Source organism: Lathyrus oleraceus, chromosome 1, assembly GCF_024323335.1.
Source record: "Lathyrus oleraceus cultivar Zhongwan6 chromosome 1, CAAS_Psat_ZW6_1.0, whole genome shotgun sequence".
NCBI classification, from domain to species: Eukaryota; Viridiplantae; Streptophyta; class Magnoliopsida; order Fabales; family Fabaceae; genus Lathyrus; species Lathyrus oleraceus.
The window spans coordinates 177,861,055-177,874,505 of record NC_066579.1 but is presented as its reverse complement, the minus strand read 5'-3'; positions in this window follow the sequence as shown (position 1 = coordinate 177,874,505).

Here is a 13,451-nt window from a genome sequence, read left to right as displayed (position 1 = left end):
CAGTTTTCCTACGGATTTAGATGAGAAACACATGTGGATTACCTACGGATTTCAAATCCATGCATAGCGCGCGTGTTAAGGTTTGTAGGTCCAAACACTGTCGTTTGGCATTTGGCGCGCTTGGCATTTCAAAATGCGCCAAGGTTCGAGTCTGGCTGGGAACGTTTCTCATTTGCCTTGCATTTTCTCACTATTTCCTTCATATTTCATGCCATGCTTCATGTTTCATTTTCAATTTTTTTCTCAAACTTCAAAAATCCACCATAAATTGAAAATTAATCCAAATGACCTCCAATTTTTTGCATTGGGATCCTCATGTTGTCTACTTTTTTGTGATTATTAAAATGCAAGTTGTGCTTGGCTGGATATTTTTTGGTGCTAGAATGTTTGAGTACATGTCCATATTTGACCTTGCCTTGGTTATCATGTTGTGAAATGCTTGTCTTTGATCCAATGCTTCTGAAATTTTGCATGTTGAAACTAGACACATTGCTTGACATTTTGGTGTTGATTTGGTATTTTTATCAATTGTCAATTTTGTTTTATGATTGTGCTAAGTTGGTGTGACAATTTGTGTCACACCTTGTGATATTCAACTTGAATGATGTGTTTGCCATGCCAAATGATCTCTAATTGCCCTGATTTTTTGTGTGATGCATGTTATGAATGTTGAGATTGATCATGAATTTTGTTGGAATTATTTGAATCATTTCTGATTTAATTGAGATTTTTTCATTCTGGTTGATCACATTTGAGATTTGAAATTGCCTTGAACTTCAATTGATCATGAAATGCTTTTGGTTAATGATTTTGATATGGGACCTTTTGAGGTTTGTTCTTGATTGAATGAAGATGATTCATGTTAAATTTCATGTTCTGTTTTGAATGTTTAACCCTCTTTTGACCCTAGGCTTTGACCTAGTGGTTTGGACTCACTGTTTGGATTGTGAATTTCAAGTTCAAAGGCACATTGCCATGAATGGAGTGGCTCATTCATTTGAGTTTGACTAATTGGTTGATGATTGGCTAACCTTGTGTTGTTTTGTAGGTTGATGCTAAATCATTTGAGTTTGCCTTGTGGCTTGCACATTGTGAACATTGTCTGTATGTTTGTTATTGCTTGTTGATTGTTTGTCTGTACAGTTGAACTGATTAGTTTAGATTTTTCACAGGTACCTAAGTTGCTTTGAGTTCTTTTGAACTTGCTTTTGCTTTGCTTGGTTGCTTAACCAATGAGGTATAATTTCTCTGACTTCATGTAGTCTGGAAGACCTGTCCTGTTATGTGGGCAGGCACCTGTCTGAAGCCCTCCTTAAGAGGCAATGCTTGTGTTTGTTTACTTTCGTGCCAAGCAGGTAAAGACCTCTTAAGAGGCAATTGGCAGATAAAAGGGATGTGTAATCCATCCCCTGCTGTTCAGTTGAGTCATTCATCCTGCTCACACCATTGTGTTGATGCATTTTCAATCAAAACCCAAGATCCATGTTGTGTCAGTCATATGTGGAGAAGAGTTCCTACATTCTGAACTCCCACACTTTCATTTGTCTGAAGCTCTCCCAGGCCAGGGATAAGAGCTGTGAGGTCTTACCCTCACTTCCCATTTCATCTGCTTCACCCTAACTCTCAATGTTAGGGTTAAGAGCTAACCACACCCGATTCCAGTTGGCTTGTGTTTCACAGCCTAACCTTGTATGAGCCCAATTGTTTGCATATACTGTGTGTGCTTGCTTTATTGTGCTTGTATGTGCTGTTTAGGATAGCTTGCTTCCTGTGCAAGTTAGATAGAAACCTTAACATAGGGATCGTATGCATGACAACTTCTAGGCTCGAGTCGTAGTCTCCCTAGTAGTTTGTGTCTCCCTTTGTTTCTGGTTAGGCTAGTCCTTTTTCCCTGTGTAGGGGAACTACATTGCCCTGATCCTCATACCAGATGAGGTACGTAGGCAGGAGATGAGCTGATCTCTCCGGGCGCCCTTTTTCTTTTTCAACCCCTTTCTGTGTTTGGAGTCTGACGTAAGTCCAGCGATTGGCAGTTGGTTTCCAGGTTTGCCTGTTTGTGTGGAGTCTGACGTAAGTCCAGCGATTGGCAGTCGGTTTCCTGTGTGTGTTTTGTTTGGCGTGCGTTAGCCGAACTACGGTAGCTATGATTCTCATTCCAGATGAGATACGTAGGCATAGGATGCGATATCCTAGCGAGCCCGTTCCCCTCTTCTTCCATCTGTGTTTCCTTCCAGTGTGTGCGTGCATCCTTTGAGCAGTTATCTAGCAACCTTATCCTATCTTTCTGAGCGTGGATCCCGTCGAGTACGACGGACGTGAGGGGTGCTAATACCTTCCCCTTGCGTAACCGACTCCCGATCCTTGCGTCTCCGGTCGTAAGACCATTTCCTTTCCAGGTTTACTTCGAGCGTTTCCTTTCCCTCTTTTGGGATAAATAACGCACGGTGGCGGCTCTGTTTATTTGTTTTCCCCGCCGATTGTTTTTCGCGAAAGGACAGCTGGCGACTCTGCTGGGGACACAAGGAAGTTGACCTCTTGCTGGTCCATCTTCCCTAAGCGAGTCACTCCTAGCGTTCTCTAGGATAGTTTAGGTTGCTTGTGTTGCTCTATTTATTGCATTTATGATTATTATGTTGTGTATATATTTGCATATATGTTTGCATGCATCATATTATCATTATGCTGGATTCTGTACAGGTTGGTTCCTCTGATTTGGGGTGGGTGTTCTGAGTGGGGCTAAAACCCAGGCCCGAGTATACACCTAGGATTAACGTGGTCTCATGTTGCCTCTCATGTTAGGTCAACATGTTTTGGGCGACGTGACATACCACAAGCCGGACGAGGTTCATCTGAGAGAGCTCTTCCTTTGTGGAGTATCCACTTTGGTTGAGTCACCTCATATGAGCTGTTGACTTCGGTGACCGTTCATTCCCGGATCTTTGGTTTAGACGATCTTAAGAGAGCTGCAGCGGCACACCCGAAAGGGCAAACCCGTTGAGTATCTTTGCCCGATTGTTGAGACCATTATCCGCCGTAGGATGACTTGATTAGAATTCACCTGTGAGGGGAGGGTTGATTCTTACAGATGCGTGTTCTGATGGTGACTAATGGTTCAGTTATTGATCAGAGTCCTATTTGATTCCCTGGGATGGTTCAGAGGGTCTTGTGGTTATCTATTCAGAGGATCTCTGGTGATGATGGTGATGTATCTTCCGTTCCGTTTATTTCGGAACCCCAAGTCGGATTTGTGGTTACTCAGTACCTCAGATGGTTGTGATCAGTTCAGAGACCGGGGCTTCTGTACAGTTGATGATCAGATGACTTGGAGGATGGCACAGTGCATTGCATTCATACATCAGCATCATTCACATTTTGTATTTATCTGCATCTAACTCATGTTTATCCATATGCAGGGGACATTCTTGATTGAGATCCTGGTTGAGAGACTTCTTTGGGGCCAGACATGAGGACCGGTTTGAAGGACGATGTTGTTTACAGTTTCTTCGACCCAGAGATTGGTGTGCTGAGAGATATGATGGCATTGATTACACCTGACCATGTGGGGATGTTCCGTGAGGCTTACGATGGTATTTTGAAGTTGGTTTTCAGGCTCACAGACAGTGATAGGAGCGCCATCCATACTCTTCTCCAGTTTTATGACCTGGGTTTGAGATGTTTCGTTTTCCCAGATTACCTATTGGGGCCTTTGATGGAGGACTATGCTAGCATCTTGGGTATCCAGATCAGAGATCAGATTCCATTCTATGTCACTAAGGGGGAACCTGATGCTGCTGAGATTTCTCGTGCTCTTTATTTGAGCCCGGAGGTGACCAGGGGAGGTTTGAAGGAGAAAGGAAAGTTACCCGGTTTTCATCTGAGTTTCTTGGAGGCTAAAGCCAAGGAGCATGTTGTTGTGGGTAATTGGAGGACCGTCTGTGCTTTGATTGCTGTGAGCATCTATGGGACCATCCTGTTTCCTAATCAGAAGAAATTTGTGGACATTAATGCTATCAGGTTGTTTATGCAGAGGAATCCCATTCCTACTTTGGTTAGGGATGTTTATTACTCGGTCCATAATCGGAACGAGAAGCGCGTGGGGGACTGATCCGATGTTGTGCTCAGCTGTTGTACAAATGGTTCATGGGGTATTTGCCTTCCAGGGGTGCCTTTGTCTTTCTTGATCCTACTGTCAAGTGGTCATTCAGGTTGATGGGTTTGCAAGCCAAGGACATAGCTTGGACTCACAATGGTATGGCTGGACGAGATTTCATTTACAGTTGTGGGAGTCTTCCCAATGTACCTCTTATAGGAGTTCAAGGTTGCATTAATTATAACCCGGTGCTTCTTAGGAGACAGATGGGATTTGCTGTGGAGGGTCCTCCTCTTGGACGAGAGATTCAGGAGTCTTTCTATTTCCCAATTGAGGGCAATCAGACAAGGTTGAGGCAAGTGTCTGAGGAGTGGCGTGACATTCAGAGAAAGGGCAAGGTTCCTTTTGGCAAGGTTAATAGTAGGTCTTTTCCTCCGTTTGATGATTGGCTTAGGAAGAGGATTGAGCTCACACATCTACCATTTCCTGGAGGTGATCCTTGGTGTCCATTGATTGAGGGGCCGCGTTCTTCTGTCAGCATGGAAGAGTTCCTTGAGATGAAGAAAGCCAGAGATCAGCTGCAAGCCGAGAAGACTGAATTGGAGATGAGTGTTGCTAAGATTCAGATGGCTAATCAAGAGATCAAAGGGAGAATAGAAGATCAGGATAAGAGACATCCCATTAAGGTGAAGCGCTTTGAGATCGACACTGCCTATTACCGCAAGATCAGCCAAGCATTGGAGTCGTCTACAAAGGAGCATGACATCACCAAGGAGAGGTCGGCTAGAGCTTCGAAGGTCATCGAAGATGAGAAGAGGAGACAAATCCTTGTGAGGGATCAGAGGGAAGACAGAGTCAGAATCCTTATCGCCGAGTGGGAAACAAAGCTGAAGATTAAGGAAGCAGAGAACGTGAAGATCATTGCTGAAAGAGATCATTATCTTGCTGAGAGGGATCATTATTTCCGACAGATGAAGATTCACCAGAAGGAGATAGGAAGACTGCAGCAGGAGAATACCGAGCTCAGGTTCGCTGCGAAGTTTACCAGGATGGTTGATGATGTAGGGCCTTCTGTGGGACCTTCGTCAGACTAGACCTTTCTTATTTGTGTTGGATTACCGTCAGGCCTGTTGACGGAATTCACTTGCTTGTATTTTCTTTCTGATTCTGGAGAATTGTATTTGATTTGTATCAGACTCGATGTATGACTCTCGCTCTTATTGTGCACTTTTGGTATACAATGGTTATTTTCATTCAGTGATCGATCTTCAAGCTTTATTTGCTTTCCTGTATGCACTCACATAGCACACATGGTTGGGTGGTATCTTTGCTAAATCATATATCTCTGATCTGTATGATGAAATCATTCGATGAATGTCAGAATATTGCTGCCAGATTATTATCTGTCTCGATGAAGCCAGGATCGAAAGACAGAATGTTCCTCATATGGATAGACATTGCATTCATGCATAATCATAATAACTTGTCTTCTATTTTGCAGGTGTCAGTTTCTAACGTGCTTGGTTGTTACAGGAATCATTGCTCGTGCGCGTAGAGTCATTCCCTTGCACACAACCCATCCGCACAGATACTTTACCAAACGCAACACACCCAGGCTGATGGATCTACCCAACGCAGATTTTCTCGAGCTGAAGGAGAAAATGAATGAACTGATCAATGTCATGCAAGGGTTTGCCGTGGGGCAAAAAGCGCTTGTTGCTAAAGTGGAGAAGCTCGAGCGGGCTTCGGCTGCCAATAGTGGTGTCAATTTTGAGGGGGTCTCCAACCACGGCCTTGGTGGTTCCAGAGATGGGGAAGATCTCAGAAAGAAAACAACTGTTGGTGTAGTGACTAATAATGCTGGGGGTTTTGGTGCTACCACAAGTGGTAGACCAGGTCCGATGGGTAACAATATGAAGGACAGCCTGTTTCCTCCTTTCTTCGGGGCTGAAGAGGATAGAGAGGAAGATAGAGAAGCAGATCAGTTCTCCATGTTGAATGAACAGTTTGGGCAGTACGGTGTCCAACCACCAAACAAGGAGATTCAAGTGCTGGCGGAGAAAATCAGGGCTCTCGAAAGCTATGCTACTCCAGGGGTTGTCAATATGTCTAATATGGGGCTGGTTGAGGGGATTGTGATCCCACAAAAGTTCAAAGCGCCTGCATTTGACAAATACAATGGGAGTTCTTTCCCGGAAACTCATCTCCAGGCTTTTGTCCGAAATATTTCAGTTTATACCATGGACCAGAAGCTTTGGATGTACTTCTTCTAGGACAGTCTGTCTGGGGGGTCTTTGGAGTGGTACACCAAGTTGAAATCTTCTGACATCAAGAGCTGGCAGGATCTTGGTGATGCATTCTTTAAACAGTACCAATTCAACACTGATATGGCTCCTAGCCGTACCCAATTGCAGGGTATGTCTCAGAAGCCTAACGAGGGGTTTAAAGAATATGCACAGAGGTGGAGGGAGCTGGCTGCCAGAGTTCAACCTCCGTTGGTAGACAGAGAAATGTCAGATCTGTTTATGGGTACCCTTCAGGGGACCTTTGCAGAGAGAATGGTTGGATGCCCGGTTACCAATTTTGCTGATATTGTGGTGGCCGGAGAAAGAATTGAGAGTTGGTTGAAGTTGGGAAAGATACAGGGTAACGCTTCGTCATCTGGATCGAAGAAGCCCTTTGGAAATGGTCAGAGGAAGAAGGAGGGTGACGCCAGTGCAGTGTATGCTCAGAGGGGGCAGAGCAGGGATCGTTACTACCAGTACACTGCTGTGGTAACTATTCCTGCTGATAATCAACAACAGCAACAACAACAACCGCAACAACAACGACAACCATTTCAACAGAGACCGCAGAGGGCCGGGTATCAAGTAAGAGGGCGAATGAATGATCGTCAATTCGATAGACCACCTGTGACCTATTCATTCTTGTTGAAGAAGCTGAAAGACTTGGGGTTGGTCCAGTTGAGGACGTTGGCACCATTGAGACCTGATCAGAGGTCGGCCAGCTATGACGAGAACGCCAAATGTGAATTTCACTCAGGTGCCCCTGGACACAACGTGGAAAACTGTAAAGCTTTTAAGCATGTGGTCCAGGACTTAGTGGATTCCAAGGCGATCAACTTTGCACCATCTCCAAATGTGAATGTTAATCCCATGCCCGCGCATGGTCAAATGGGGGTGAATGCAATCTCTGAAGAGGGCAAAATCGGGCTGATGAGTGTGAATCAGTTGAAGACTCCGTTGGCTGAGATCAAAAGACAATTGTTGAAGAATGAGGTCTTTTCGGGCTGTGATAACTATTGTGCTGCGTGCACTGTTGCTCCTGATGGGTGTGTGTTGCTGAGGGAGGCTGTCCAGAAGATGATGGATGAGGGAGGCCTCAGATTTGAGAAGGTTGATTTGGTGAATGAAGATGTCTCCACCATAACCATCTATTTCGATCCGGTCGATTTGTCAACGCTGGCCGATGCGGCTCCAGTTACTATCACGGTACCTGGGCCAATTCCTTATGAATAAAGATGACGCCGTGCCGTGGCATTATGGTGGGGAAGTATTTTGTAATGGGGAGAAGTTGGAGGATCAGACTGCGGATGAAACCACCGTTTCAAAGGTGGATAATGCCGGACCTAGTGGTTTCACTCGCAGTTGAAGGTTGTTTGCTCCTGATGCTTTGAGAAGTGGGGAAGGAGAAAAAGAAAAGAAAGAAAAGGCTGAGGCTTTAGCCAGGGCAAGAGGAAAACAAGTGGTAAATGAGGGTACTCCTGTGGTGACACCGGCGCCTGGTGGGTTGGAAAGAGAACTTGATGATGAAGCTGAAGAATTTCTTAGGATCATCAAGAAGTCAGAGTACAAGCTTGTTGACCATCTGCAGCAGACCCCATCCAAGATCTCAATCTTGTCATTGTTGCTGAGCTCCGAGGGGCATAGGGAGGCTTTGCTGAAAATACTGAAAAGAGCCTATGTTCCCCAGGAGATAACAATCAATCAGTTGGAGACGGTGGTGTCAAACGTCAATGCCAGCCATGGGCTGGGTTTCACTGATTTGGATCTAACTGTGGATGGGCGGAACCATAATCGGGCGTTACACATCGCAATGGAATGTAAAGGAGCCGTGCTTTCGCACGTGTTGGTTGATACCGGCTCCTCTTTAAATGTGTTGCCAAAGAAAGCCCTGGCGAAGCTGGACTGTGAAGGGTTAATTTTGACGCCCACTGACCTGATAGTGAGAGCTTTTGACGGTTCGAAGCGGGTTGTGTTCGGGGAAGTGGAGCTCCCGGTGAAGATCGGGCCCGAGGTGTTCAAGTCGGTATTTTATGTCATGGATATTCAGCCGGCATACAGTTGCCTGTTGGGTCGCCCATGGATCCATGCTGCTGGGACAGTGACTTCGACTTTGCACCAGAAGCTGAAGTATATCTGGGACAGGCAGGTCGTCACCGTTTGTGGGGAGGAGGATATCTTCGTCAACCACCTATCATTGTTCAAATACGTGGAAATGGACGGTGAAATTGTTGAGACACCAAGTCAAGCATTCGAAACCGTCAAGGTGGAAAATGCTCTTTTTGCCAAAGAAGAGGAGAAGCCGTCCATTTCTTCATACAAGTAGGCCGCTGAGGTGGTGAAGAGTGGAGAAGCTCCAGGATGGGGAAAGATGATGGACATCACCGCCAAGAAAGACCGATTCGGAGTGGGTTATCAGCCGGGCCGAGGCTCGTCTGGACAGGGCAGAGGACGTCGTCCGTCATTCACGTTCACCAGTGCTGGAATGCTGGATCCATATCACATCTGTATGGTGAGTGAAGAAGTTGACAGTGATTGCGAGATAGATCAATGGATAAAGCCGTGCGTACCAGGGATGGAAGTCCAGAATTGGAAGGCTGAAAAGATCATCACTGTCACTCTACTTGAAGAGTAATATTTTCTATTTTTCAATTTTATCTGCATGGAAGCCTTACGTTTTGCCCGAAACGTAATGGTTCATTGTAAGGGCCACCTCATGTTTCATTTTGCAATATTTGCATCATAAATAAAAGGGTGTTTTTCAATTAAAAGCGGTGTTCCCTGTTTTTCATTTATTTTGCGGTTTAGAACAAAATAAAAATGGCAATGTTTTCATTTTCGTTTTAATTTGTTTCGCTCCGGTTCTAAAGCAATGCATGAATCAACATTCATGCAGATGCGATCTTTCTCCGGATCTCATTGATAACAATCCTGTTACACCCTCATATGACTTCGACAATCCGATCTATCATGCCGAAGAAGAAGGCGAAGAAGATTGTGAACTGCCGGAGGAATTAGCCAGGTTGTTGAAACAAGAGGAGAAGGTGATTCAGTCGCACGAGGAGAAAGTTGAGGTTGTGAATCTGGGTACCGACGAGGTCAGAAAAGAAGTGAAAATCGGGGCTGCTTTGGAGGCGAGTGTCAAGAGCAGAATGGTAGCCTTGTTGAAAGAATATGTTGATATCTTCGCCTGGTCTTATCAAGATATGCCAGGGTTGGATACCGATATTGTTGTGCACAAGCTACCATTGAGAGCAGATTGTCCTCCAGTGAAGCAGAAGTTGCGCAGAACTCGACCTGAGATGGCCATGAAAAGTAAAGAAGAAGTGCAGAAGCAGTTGGATGCTGGTTTCCTTGCTGTCACTAATTATCCGCCTTGGGTCGCAAATATTGTGCCGGTCCCGAAGAAGGATGGGAAGGTGAGAATGTGTGTGGACTACCGGGATTTGAACAGAGCTAGCCCGAAGGATGATTTCCCATTACCTCACATCGATGTGTTGGTAGATAATACAGCTCAATTCTCGGTGTTTTCCTTCATGGATGGCTTTTCTGGCTATAATCAAATCAAAATGTCGCCAGATGATATGGAGAAAACAACGTTCATCACACCGTGGGGCACTTTCTGTTATAAGGTGATGCGATTCGGTCTCAAGAACGCCGGTGCTACTTATCAGAGGGCCATGGTGACTTTGTTTCATGATATGATTCATCATGAAATCGAATGCTATGTTGATGACATGATAGCGAAGTACCAAACAAAGGAGGGGCATCTGGTAGACTTGGCCAAGTTATTTGACCGGCTGAGACAATTCAGACTGAGGTTGAATCCGAATAATGCACTTTCGGGGTGCGGTCCGGTAAATTGCTGGGGTTCATTGTAAGTGAAAAAGGAATTGAGGTTGATCCTGCTAAGGTAAAAGCAATACGAGAAATGCCTGAACCGAGAACAGAGAAGGAGGTTCGTGGTTTCTTAGGTAGATTGAACTACATTTCACGGTTCATATCTCACCTAACAGCCACGTGTGAACCAATATTCAAGCTGTTGAAAAAAAAGATCAAACGGTCAGGTGGAATAATGATTGCCAAGCGGCATTTGAAAAGATAAAAGAGTATTTGTAGGAGCCTCCGATCCTGATGCCTCCTGTGGAGGGACGGCCGTTAATCCTGTACTTGACAGTCCTCGAGGGGTCTATGGGGTGCGTACTGGGGCAGCATGACGAGTCTGGTCGAAAAGAGCATGCCATATACTACCTTAGCAAAAAGTTTATCGACTGTGAAACAAGATATTCACTGCTCGAGAAAACTTGTTGTGCTTTGGTCTGGGCTGCTCGTCGATTGAGGCAGTATATGTTGGTTCATACCACTTTGTTGATTTCCAAGATGGATCCAATCAAGTACATTTTTGAGAAGCCAGCATTGACCGGACGGGTTGCGAGATGGCAGATGATTTTGACTTAATATGATATCCAGTATACCTCTCAGAAAGCAATCAAGGGGAGTGTATTGTCTGATTACCTCGCCCAGCAACCCATTGAGGATTATCAACCGATGAAGTTTGAATTCCCTGATGAGGACGTCATGTTTCTCAAATCGAAGGATTGCGAGGAACCCATCCCGGAGGAGGGGCCTGACCCTGAATCCGAATGGATTTTGATGTTTGATGGGGCCGTTAACGTGAATGGTAGCGGTGTTGGTGCTGTTTTGGTTACGCCGAAAGGATCCCACATTCCTTTTGCTGCCCGGCTAACATTTGAGTGCACCAATAATGTGGCTGAATACGAAGCTTGTATCTTGGGGATTGAAGAGGCGATTGATTTGCGGATCAAGAACCTTGTTATATATGGAGATTCAACTTTGGTTGTGAATCAGGTTAACGGAAAATGGTATACGCATCAATCTCATTTAATTCCATATCGGGATTATACGAGGAGATTGTTGACGTTTTTCACCAAGGTGGTATTGCATCATGTGCCTAGAGAAGAGAATCCTTTGGCAGATGCTTTGGCTACTCTGGCCGCCTTGATTAAGGTGCAGTGGTGGAATCAGTTCCCCAGTGTTGAGGTAGGACGTCTGGATAGACCGGCTTATGTATTTGCTGTTGAGACAGTGCCTGATGATGAGAAGCCGTGGTATTACGATATCAAGCGTTATTTGGAAACTCAAGAATATCCTGAGGGAGCATCCAAGAAGGACCGAAAGACTCTGCGGAGGTTTGCCATGGTGTTCTACTTGAATAAGGATGGGGTTTTGTACAAGCGAAATTTCGAATGGGTCTTACTCAGATGTGTTGACGACAAAGAAGCAAGCCAATTGATGAAAGAGGTCCACGAGGGGTCGTTCGGTACCCATGCCAGTGGGAATGCAATGGTGAAGAAGCTGTTGAGGGCTGGTTATTATTGGATGACAATGGAGGCCCAATGTTTCAATTTCGTGCGGAAGTGTCATAAATGCCAGATTTATGCTGACAAGGTGCACGTGCCTCCAAATCCGTTGAGCTTGATGTCGTCTCCATGGCCGTTTGCTATGTGGGGCATTGATATGATTGGGAAGATTGAGCCTACGGCTTCGAATGGACACCGGTTCATATTAGTGGCTATTGATTACTTCACCAAGTGGGTGGAAGCAGCCTCTTATGCCAATGTGACGAAGCAGGTCATTGCCAGATTCCTCAAGAGAGACATCATTTGCAGATATGGGGTTCCCGAGAGAATCATTACTGATAATGGTTCTAATTTGAATAACAAGATGATGGCAGAATTGTGTCGGGAATTCAAGATCGAGCATCACAATTCTTCTCCTTATCGTCCGAAGATGAATGGGGCGGTTGAGGCAGCTAATAAGAATATTAAGAAGATTGTGCAGAAAATGGTCGTGACCTATAAAGATTGGCATGAGATGTTGCCATTTGCATTGCATGGGTACCGAACTTCGGTGCGTACATCTACTGGGGCAACGCCTTTCTCGTTGGTATATGGGATGGAAGCGGTGCTACCAGTTGAGGTTCAAATTCCTTCTTTGAGAGTCCTGATGGACGTAAAGTTGCAAGAGGCTGAATGCGTAAGGACTCGGTATGAAGAGTTGAGCCTGATTGAGGAAAAGAGGCTGGCGGCCATTTGTCATGGGCAGTTGTACCAGCAGCGGATGAAGCGCGCTTTTGACCGAAAGGTGCGACCTCGTGTGTATCATGTGGGAGATCTGGTGCTGAAAAGGATCCTTCCTCCTCAAAACGATCGTAGGGGCAAGTGGACACCCAATTATGAAGGTCCATTCGTGGTCAAGAAGGTTTTCTCTGGCGGAGCCTTGTTGTTAACGACCATGGATGGCGAGGATTTTCCATCCCCTTGAATGCAGACGCGGTTAAAAAATACTTCGTATAAGAGACCCGCTGGACGAAAAGAATAAAATAGTCCAGGCAAAAATGGGCATCCCGGCGAACCAAGAAAAAAAAAAGAGGAAGAAAGGTTCGGGCAAAAAATTAGGGATAAAAAGAAAAAATGTACACCCGGCAAGTCGAAAACCTGAAAAGACGGCTTGGGCAAAAAAGGGTATCCCGGTGGACTGAAAACCCGAAAGGGCGGTCCAGGAAAAAGAGGGATTGAAACGAACAACTGCGTCTGGCATGATCGTTTACGTTTTGGTTATGACACCTGGATAATCCCTGGCAGGGATCAGTCGGGAACGTCTTGTTCAGAAGGCGGAAAGTGCGGAGAGTCTGAGGACATATGGGGTGTAACTGAGTTAGAACTCGATGAGATCACGGTTTCACATTGCCATTAGGATAGATTTTTCCTTTTGTGCGCAATTACCTCTTTTCAGGAATTGCTTCCTTTGTATTGCTCATTCATGAGCCACACCTTTTCAATCAATAAAATGCATATTCAGTCAAATGATTTTGTTTTTGTTTTCATTACCGCTTTGATTGCAAAAACATCTAATTGTTTGTGATAAAGAATCTTTGCATTTTAAGACATACGGGTCCCTTCCAATGCATGTTTATAAGATTGAAAACTTGAAATCTTATTTGGAAGGCTGAGTGACTCAGGTGTTGAAATCTTGGCACGCCTGGGGCACGTTTTTGT